Source organism: Magnolia sinica, chromosome 1, assembly GCF_029962835.1.
Source record: "Magnolia sinica isolate HGM2019 chromosome 1, MsV1, whole genome shotgun sequence".
Lineage (NCBI taxonomy): Eukaryota > Viridiplantae > Streptophyta > Magnoliopsida > Magnoliales > Magnoliaceae > Magnolia > Magnolia sinica.
Genome location: NC_080573.1, coordinates 23841624 through 23851277, shown reverse-complemented (window position 1 = coordinate 23851277; position 9654 = coordinate 23841624). Strand labels below are relative to the sequence as shown.

At 38.1% G+C, this 9654-nt stretch overlaps 1 non-coding gene across 1 annotated transcript; it reads right to left on the bottom strand.

The window, feature by feature from the left end:
• Positions 1 to 7301: 7301 nt before the first annotated feature.
• Positions 7302 to 7461, bottom strand: LOC131221657 (U1 spliceosomal RNA). Its single transcript, XR_009159513.1, has one exon. It is a non-coding gene; the product is annotated as a U1 spliceosomal RNA (small nuclear RNA).
• Positions 7462 to 9654: the final 2193 nt, after the last annotated feature.

The following is a 9654-nucleotide window of genomic DNA, read 5'->3' as shown; positions in this document are numbered from 1 at the left end:
AACTATAGCTATAGATAAGGTGGTTTAGAATCCTATCTCAACACCCTCATTAAACACATTTCAACAAGCATTTCCTCATTCAGGCATTTTATCAAACACTTAGACTGCACATATCAACATATATGTAATAGATTAGTTATAACGTATATTATAACAAATCCTTTCGCAAGAGAGTTGTCACACGTACAACAATCATGTATTCATAAACAACAATCATGGCAAGCACAAATCATAATCTTATATTCATGCAAACATTTCAATAAACACATGGAATACATTGATTTCAACATAGTTCACATATATACGTAATATGCGGAAAACGTTACATCTAAGCATGTGTGATAGTAATCAAGTAAGTCATAAATCATTACTGACATTGAAAGCCTTAAAAATCATAACCTAAATATTTATAATCTACATCTTTCATCGAAAAACTCGTATCGAACTCAGTTCGAACACTATGCCTTCGTCTATGGCACAACGGCTACCTGAATTACGAAATAGGTTAGTTATTTCATCGATTCATCTACTTAGACACCTAAAACAGAGTAGGGTTTGGATTTCTTACCTAAAAATGGAATCAGAATCGCTGGTGTAGCGATACAGGAGGAATGATTAGGCACATGGAGCGGTGAGATCGAATCCCAACAAGTCTCTCTCTCACTCTCTCTCTTCTCCTCACTCTTTCCTTCTCTTTTCTCTCTTCTCTCTCCTAGGGTTTTGTAAATTCATATAGAATGAGAGAGGGGTGGGTTAAGTCCCTTATATAGGCCCAAAACTGATGTCAATGGCCCCAGGGCCATAGTATACTTAGGCTATAGCCAAAGAGTGGCTGTTTCGAGCTAACGGAGCTCATTTAGAGGTCCATTTCTTGCATACAGTCCAGTAAAAATTTTTTGGAAATGGATCTATGCCAAGTTAAGATTTTGGTTTGATCGGGTTTATGGATCGATCGCGGTGGACCTGTTTCAGTTCAATGGTCATCATCACTCGATCAGGGCCACAAGTGCACTGACCTGTGTAGGAAAATTTCCCTGATCCAAGGGTGTAATTGGGTCAGAATCTGACAATCTGAAACCTTAAATTTAGCCCACAAGGAAACGGCCCAATTCACTTAAGTTGAGTCTATTTTCTAACGATATTCATGTTTCTCACATACTTCGCTCCGGGCTCAAGTTGTGCATTTCTATGTACTATTAGGATTTGATTTCCGAGATGGTTATCAAGCCCAGTAAGGCGGTCATAACCATATAGTTTGACAATAATCAAACTTTGGATGCGCGGTCTAGGTCCGATACGGAGTTTCAAGATACTCCCGAGAGCAACTGGGTTTTGAGATTGATCCTAGGTTTTCAGGTAATGTAGAGTTAGCGATTCTACTGGTGTTAGGTCTTACCGATTGTATAGAAAAAATTTCAAGCTAATCTACCGATTAATTCAGTTTAGTACTTAATTAATTTTCTGCCTAATTTCTTTATAATTTGATCCTTAGCAATTTCTGCCTGAGGTGGTACTCGGGTCTTTGTATGGATTTTTCTAAGATGTTACATCTCTAGACACCCTTGTCGAGAGCAAACTATCAGCTGATGATTAACCGACAGTGACGTTGCACCCTGGAAGCCCATTCTTAACAAGTACTATCCACTTGCATGAAAAATTGTTGCCAATTGTCCATCGACCCCTGGCGAGCAACAGTTTTGTAGCTTATTTAAACAGTGCTCGCCCCCTATCCAAGAAGAGGCAAAAACAACATAAGAAAATAATATAAAAGTTTTGAGAAATTTTCACCAATTTCCTTGGCTTCCGTTCCCTAGTAATGAGGAGATTCTGTCACCTAAGATGCTCTATAACACATATATTTATACCTAGGTTCTATTTCAGTTAGCCACAATAATCTAACTCATCAAAGACAGCCATATGATTCAGGATTAGGGTCAAGATTAGGGATGTTCGATTATCTATTTTTTGGCTCAAGAAAAGGGTGTTTGACTTTAATTTTCTCTTTCTCACATCTCAATTAAACTCGTAATGTGGTCCATTCCGCACATTCCATTACGGCTAACCCTTCTTCTTGTTAATTTTTTAAAATGACCTTGTTTGTTTGTTAATATACGCGAGTGTTTATTCAATCTGTTAAGTGAGCCCCAGATTGAAGATTACAAGACCAAATTAAGACTTAGCCAGCTTGAAGAAGTTTGAGTGTTCACATAGGTAAACAAACCTTACTTCCCTAACAAAACATCTAAGGTATATGACCCTTTATTAAAGAACCTAATCTTATCCACAAAATGCATTCTCATATCCTTCATAAGCTTAGTTTAGTTTATTTCTAAGGTTGGTGGAAAGATGAATTAAATAGGTAAACTTCATGTTCTATCGATTGCATTGAAGTGCAATCGAGGACGTTTTCGAAGGAATTGAACTATGTTCGACAACATCGAAATCGCAGCCTAATAGTCCAGCAATAAACTGAATGCATGTTGGGTATTATCGATTGCATCGAAAGAAGTTCAATGGCATCGAAACTTATGTTTCGATGACATCGAACCTATTTCGATTACATCGACCTTGGGCTACTTTCCTCCACCAATCCTGAAATACTCTAAGTGTTCTTTGATGAAATTGACCATTCTTCAATGGCATCAAAAGTAAGTTATTGATGGCATCGAAACTCATTTGATTACATCGAAATATGGAGTATTTTGTCCATTGAGCTTTCAAAGAAAAACATACATTCTCGATGGCAATGAAAGCCATTCGATGACATCAAAATTCAAATTTTATGACATCGAAAGAATGCTCGATGGCATCGAATATGGACCAAACTGTCCAGTGAGCTTCCATAGGAAAATCGTTTTATTCTCGATGGCATGGATCTGCAATCAATGACATCGAAATAATGATCGATGGCATCAAAATCTGGCTCATTTAGTTCAGCAACCAAGTGTCATTATTAAATAAAAATCCTGATGGCATCGAGCCATCTCTCGATGACATCAAATGACCCTTTGATAGCATCGATGGATGATTGATGGCATCGAATAGAATTTGCCCTACATTTATTTGAAAATCATAGTGCAAAGAATCGATGCAATCGAAGAAAGATTCGATGACATTGAAGGAAACTTCGATGGCATCGACAACGAAAGATTTCTGCCATTTTTTTTTTACCGTTGGGATTTGGCACTATATAAACAATTAGGTTGCTTCTTGGATTTTAGAGTAAATATTGAAGAGAGTTTTGAGAGACTTATTACCTATGTTATTACCCTTCCTCTCAAGCCCTCTTTTCAATAGGAGTTCATCATTCAATCCATTGCTACAACATTTATTGGTATATTAAATAGCTTAGATTGAAGAATGAATTCCGGCCTTCATTGATCCTCCAACAACATTTCTTAAATGTAAATCATTGTGTTGGGATCTTTAAAGGCTTTACTCATAGGAATCATCTCTAGATCTTAAATGCATATCATTAACTATATTAGAACAACCAATCCCTAATCCCAACACCTCGATACCTCAATCAGAGCATTTACAAGCAGTTGCAATTCAAGGGAGCTGAAGACTCTTCATCACTAGGAAGATCTTCAACAACATGTGATGAAATGGGGCTCACTCACTTATAAGTATATAGAGTCCGTTGATTCTAAAGACCTTTCTTTGTGTAGGATTGAGATTTAGAGTTTGACTTGACAAACTCATTAAGACCTTTCGTAGGCCTCTGATGGGAGAATATACATTTATGTCCTTGTGTATGACTTAAACGTTGGATTCTTATGTAAGACCTTGGCTTGTGTGGCCTAAAGTGTTAAGTTGCCTTGTGTAAGCTCGTAACTAATCTCCTTGTGTAGGACCCATTGCCTTGTGCAGGCATAGGCTGCGTTGTGTAGGCTCCTAGTTGTGTTCTTGTGTAGGACTTGTTGCTTTGTGTAGGCACCTAAGGTTGTCTTATGTAGGCTCCTTAGTTTAACCTAGTGTAGGTTGTAAGGTTCATGGTTAACCTAATGTAAAACTATTGGATAGTGAAATCCGGTACACTCTAAGAGAGAGTGCGTCCGCTAGGAGTGGAGTAGGCACATAGCTGAACCATTATATATGATCGTGTTTGGGATTGCTATTTGTGCATTTATCTAATTATACTTATGCACCTTGAATGATTATTTATAATGCATGATTAAATGAATGTTTAGGATTGATAGGAATCACATCTCACACACTTACATGCACTATCTTTATAGGCTAGTTGTTTTACTTATAGATCATGTGTAGCCTATGTGAATGTGAAAAGGTGAGCTTAGCAGTCCTAGAGGCGCATGAACGTTTGTAAGGATCAAGATATCAAACCAAGCAAGAGATAATAAAGATATATATTACAAACATTCACCATATTTGCATAGATAAAATTATAACCATTCTCTACATATGCAAAAAGTAAACATTCACCACAAACACCAAGAATTATAGTGGTTCGGTGTGTACCCCAACTATTCTTAAACAGTCACACCTACTCCACTCCTAATAATCACAACTCACATGATATTGGCTTTCACTAAAAATATGGTTTTCATAGGGTCACCTTAAAACCTGATACAATTACAATTTTAAAGGGCCATCACAAACAAAAACCTCACACTGAGATTTTCTGGCTATCTCAGAAAAACCAACAAATGAGATTTTTTGTCTATCTCATAAAAAAGACCAAATGCAGAAAGTAAAATGATACTTATCTTCACCAAGGAAGAAGCTGTAGCCGTAAATTGCTTTTCTTGAATGACGAATGTTCGATGTTTAGTCCAATAGAAAAGGTCGAGGGTTCTAATTGATTTTAATTACTTTTAAACCCAAAGGCTATTTGCATTAATTCCTTTAAATCTTAATAAGAGTAAACACTCTTTTGATAAATTAGAATGACAGAGTTTTGAGATAAATGAATTAATGAAAAAAACTATAAATAAATTATAAATACCGCTTGATAGCTTGACAATAAACGATGCTTCTCTCTCTTGAATTAGGGCTTTGATAGACTTAAGTTGTATTTTCGGATTGAGAAATGACCTCAATTTATAGTCACAAAATTTGTTCCTTCGACTGGTCGAACCACAAGATTCAGTTCCAACAAATTTTAAAATTCAAGCAAGATAAGTTCCAACAAATCTTTGACTGGTCAAGCAAGCTGAATCCAAATAGATAATAGTTGCTAGACTTCGAGTCGAAGAACCTTCGACTGGTCGAGGACTCCACTCGACTAGTCGAAGATATAACAGAAATTCTATTATACTTCAGTTATTACTTGGACTAGTTAAGGAATATCATGCACTGATCGAAGCAGAAGTTGGATAAGACAAAATTCAGTCAATCATAAGTATAAAAACCCAAATTAAATATGTTTTGAAAGCCCCTAAACCTAAGGCCTTTGTCGGGTTTAAATTACCTGTATGGACTGATTATCGTAGAAACTTTGAAGTTCTTAAAGGAGCTTGATCTTATACTTAGAAGATTCATCAGTAGGAGTTAAACTTGCACTTGGAACTTGATCTTCTACTAACATTTTTAGTAGAACTTGAACTTGAACCTGAGACTTAATTTTACACTTGGAGCTTGATCTTCTATTACTAATTTTAGTGGAACTTGAACTTGAAGGTAAACTTTTCATCTCGATCTACGTGACTTGAACTTTAGCTTGACTTTAACTTGAACATAAGCTAGACTACAACTTGAACATGAGTTTGTCTTTAACTTGAAGAACACTATGCTAAGTTGTTTTGACAAGATGAAATTTGACAAAATAGGTGTAACATGTGCGTTAAAGATAATAACACTTATAGAATGAACCCTCTATTGGCTTAGAAGCCTTAGAGTTACTTTGCCTTATTTAACTTAAGTGGTCAATTATTTTAAGTTAGGCATTGTTTGCTTTTAATAAGTAAATATTTTTGAAAGTCCTATTCACCCCCCTTTTAGGACACTTGAATATAAGTCCATACTTAAATTAGCGGTTCATCCACAATTTCACTTTTTTCTTTATTGCATTTTACTTTATATTGTATTTATTTTATTCTTTTTTGCTTGCACATTGTCTTTCAACTTTATGAAGCAAGGCTATGATCTCTTTCATTTTTGTTTCCGCTTGCCCAAGCCTCTCGCGTGGTTACGCGAAGCATGGATACATGATTAACATATTTGTAAGTACCATGATTCCCTTGATAGTCACACATTTTTTAAAGTAGAGACCGCACTTTGTGTGGGTAGGAGAGGGTGCCTATCCTTTCTTCTCTTGTAACCGGGGCCCTTACTTGAAATCTATGGTCATAAACTAATTATAGGAGTCATTTGAGTTGAAGCATCTTATGATTACCCGACCTTTAAGCGATTTTATGGGTTTTAGTCCGCCGTGTATTCTAAGTTTGATTTAACTAGTGACGACTTTAAATCAACTACACTTTTTTAAATCCGTGTCAACCCTTTATTCAAATCAAATCAAAACCAACATAGTGAAGAAGTTAAGAAAATAAGGGCTTTATTCTGCCTCAAGTAAGAGCACGGGGAGGGTGCTCACAGGGTTGCACAGACCTGGATGAATGGAAACATACATGCTTGATCCAATAAAAAGGGAAACACAAATACTTGATACAATATTTTTATGGCCCCCAAGATATTTTTTATGGCCCCCAAGATATTTTTAATGGTGGCCGTCCCATCACCCCTTTTTCCTATCATGTGGTCCAGATTTAGATCTGGATATTTTTTTTGGGGTTCATACCCTAAAATGAGCAGGCAAAATGGATTAATGGCCTGGATAAAACACATACATCATGGTATGGCCCACAGAACACCGACTAGCAGGGCCCACACAGAGCTTTTAACGTTTTCAGGGCCCACACAGAGATTTTAACGTTTTCAGGGCCCACACAGAGCTTTAACGTTTTCAGGGCCCACAGAACACCAACTAGTAGGGCCCACAGAACTTTTAACGTTTTCTCTAATGAAAAATGTCCTTCTCTATGGTCTTTTGGTGCATTCTCATTCCCAAATCTTTTTTTACTTCAATTTGCTCAACATATGTTTTTGAGCTCTCTCCTGTTGAGAAGTGATTAATCTCGACCCTCCAAGTCATCAACGGTTCATCAAATGGTTGGTTAAAGCAGGCCATCAAGATCCTGACCCGCAGCAGAGGCAGTAATTATATCATACATTTGCGGTCCACATGAGGTAGGCAGTGCTTGTGACTAATTGTAGCCGTTGATCTCAAGGCAAGGGGGCCAGCAAGTCATCCAGACCGTACATTTAATTTGGAATGGCAGGGGCCGCGCAAACGCGTACCCCCTCGATCACAAATTATGACGTGCAGTCTCCTACTGGAGGAGATGCTAAGCTAGTGCACCTCCCAAGTGCAATGGAAGTCACTAACTTAGGCCATGGGCCTTCCTGATCACCCACCAACCACGTCCAGGTAAATATAATTCAACGGTTCCCATCTCTTGGTTTATTGACCCCACTCTCTGTTCCCTTTATTTCTTCTCTATCCGATGTGGGAATAGGTTTTCCACGTAAACACTGATACTCCTCGCATTTTGATGATACGCCATGCAATTACTTAGTTTACGTACTATCAGCTAGGGCCTCCTGATGTAGGGTCCTGCATTCAGGAAGCGGATTGGCTGGTGTATTGATGTCAGCAAGTTCTGTGGTTCCCATCACGAGGTATGTGTTATATCCAAGCTGTCCATCTATCTGGCGAGCTTGTCGTAACGCTTGAGGCGAAAATGAGATGGATGTAAACATCAATTGGACCACACTGCAAAAGGCAGTGGGGGATTGAACGTCTACCATTGAAACTCTCTTGGGGGTCATAGAAATTTTGGATCAATATGATATTTGTTTTTCCTCTTCATCCAGGTCTTTGTCACTTATGAACAGATTGGATGGAAAATAAATATTATGGTGGGCCCTATGAATGTTTTAATGGTGAAAATCACTATCCCCCTGCTATTCGTAGTGTGGTCCAATTGTGCTTTGGATATGATTATTTTTTGGCTCATGCTCTAAAATGATCTCAAAAAATGAATGGACGGTGTGGATATGATAAATACATCATTTAGAGCCCACGTAACTTTGATCTCCTTTGAACCGTTCGTACAACTCAGAACTCGAGGAGTGTCAGCCCTGTACATCAGCCGATCGGCTTCCAATCTTTCAAATTGACCACCTTTTAGTGAGCTGACTCACAGTTCTTAAAGGGCCTATTCTTCGTCTCATCATGATGAGGCCATGTGAGTTGTGACTACATGAACCAATGATCCATGTATTCCATGTGTTCGGCCCTGCAACGGATGAGATCTCAAAATCGAGCCTCATCCATAACACGGGTGGGCCACGCCAAAGGGAACAATAGCACATGTATAAACTAAATTAATCCCAGGGCACATGTTCTTTTTTTCTTTTTTTTTTCAATAATATGTCAGTGCATTGCATCAACCACCACAATCTGCCAGAGTAACTATGTTTCTCTCTCCACTCCTAACATTGGATGTACCGATGGTTCACATGCGTGGGACCCAACTTAACGTTTGTGTTATATGCAGTCCATCCATCCGTTTTTCAATCTCCAATATTTTTTGTTTTGTGGCCCACTTGATTTTTGGATATCCCCCATGTTTGGGATCCTATACTAAAATGATATGGAGAAACAGATAGATAGATATAATTCAAATATTACAGTGGCCCCACATGGGAGTTGCATGGGATTCCTGTTAAACTAGACTAATTACAAGCCGGCCACGTCCATGTGCATGCAGTCATACGTAGCGTGCATGAAATTCAAATTGAATTATCCACTTCATGGGACCCTTTGTACATAGCTCATTAGCCCAAAATAAAATTGATTGAATGATCAGAGCCTTTGATCATTGGATATTTATTTGTTGGCATCTAGCTATTGAATAGTTTTTATTTTGACCGTCCATTTCAGTGTTTTATGTTTTCTTTTTCGGGGCCATCATCTTGACGGTTTATCATGTGTATCCCACGTGTAATTTGAAAGTGCATGCTTATCGTCAACCGTATTCAATCCCGACCCTTCATTCTGGCGAAGGTGGGCACCAGCCATCCTCGTGTAAGGATTATGGCCGTTATAACAGTTAGTGGGGAATAAGCTAATGGCCGTCATAACAGTAACCGAAAAATGGAATCATGGGACCCCAAGGCTTTGCAAAGCATACTTAGACTTTCAGTTACGATAAGTGGGGCCCGTGGATCAGTAATCAAACAATTAGTCTGTTGAGTCTCACCGTAGATGGACGGCTCCAAAATATTCCCGATTGAAACATCCTAGCCGCAAATTGGGGGTCCTTTTCAGTTGAAAGTGGATGGTTGTCAATTTTCTATTCTTACTTGCCTATATGCAGGCCTCCACACACGTAAAGGTTAGGACTGTCCTATCGAACAGATTTTTTGGACAATGTATACAGTGGGGCCCAACTGACCAATGGGGCAATCACTGGTCCATGGGCCCCATGGAGGATCCTCTACAATTTTATTTTATTTTTCCTCTTTTCATATAGAAAATGATTTTTCTACTACTTTAATTCAAGGTTACTAACATGCTTGGAACTTACTTAACGACTTGTAATTTTATACAATTTGTTGGGTCGG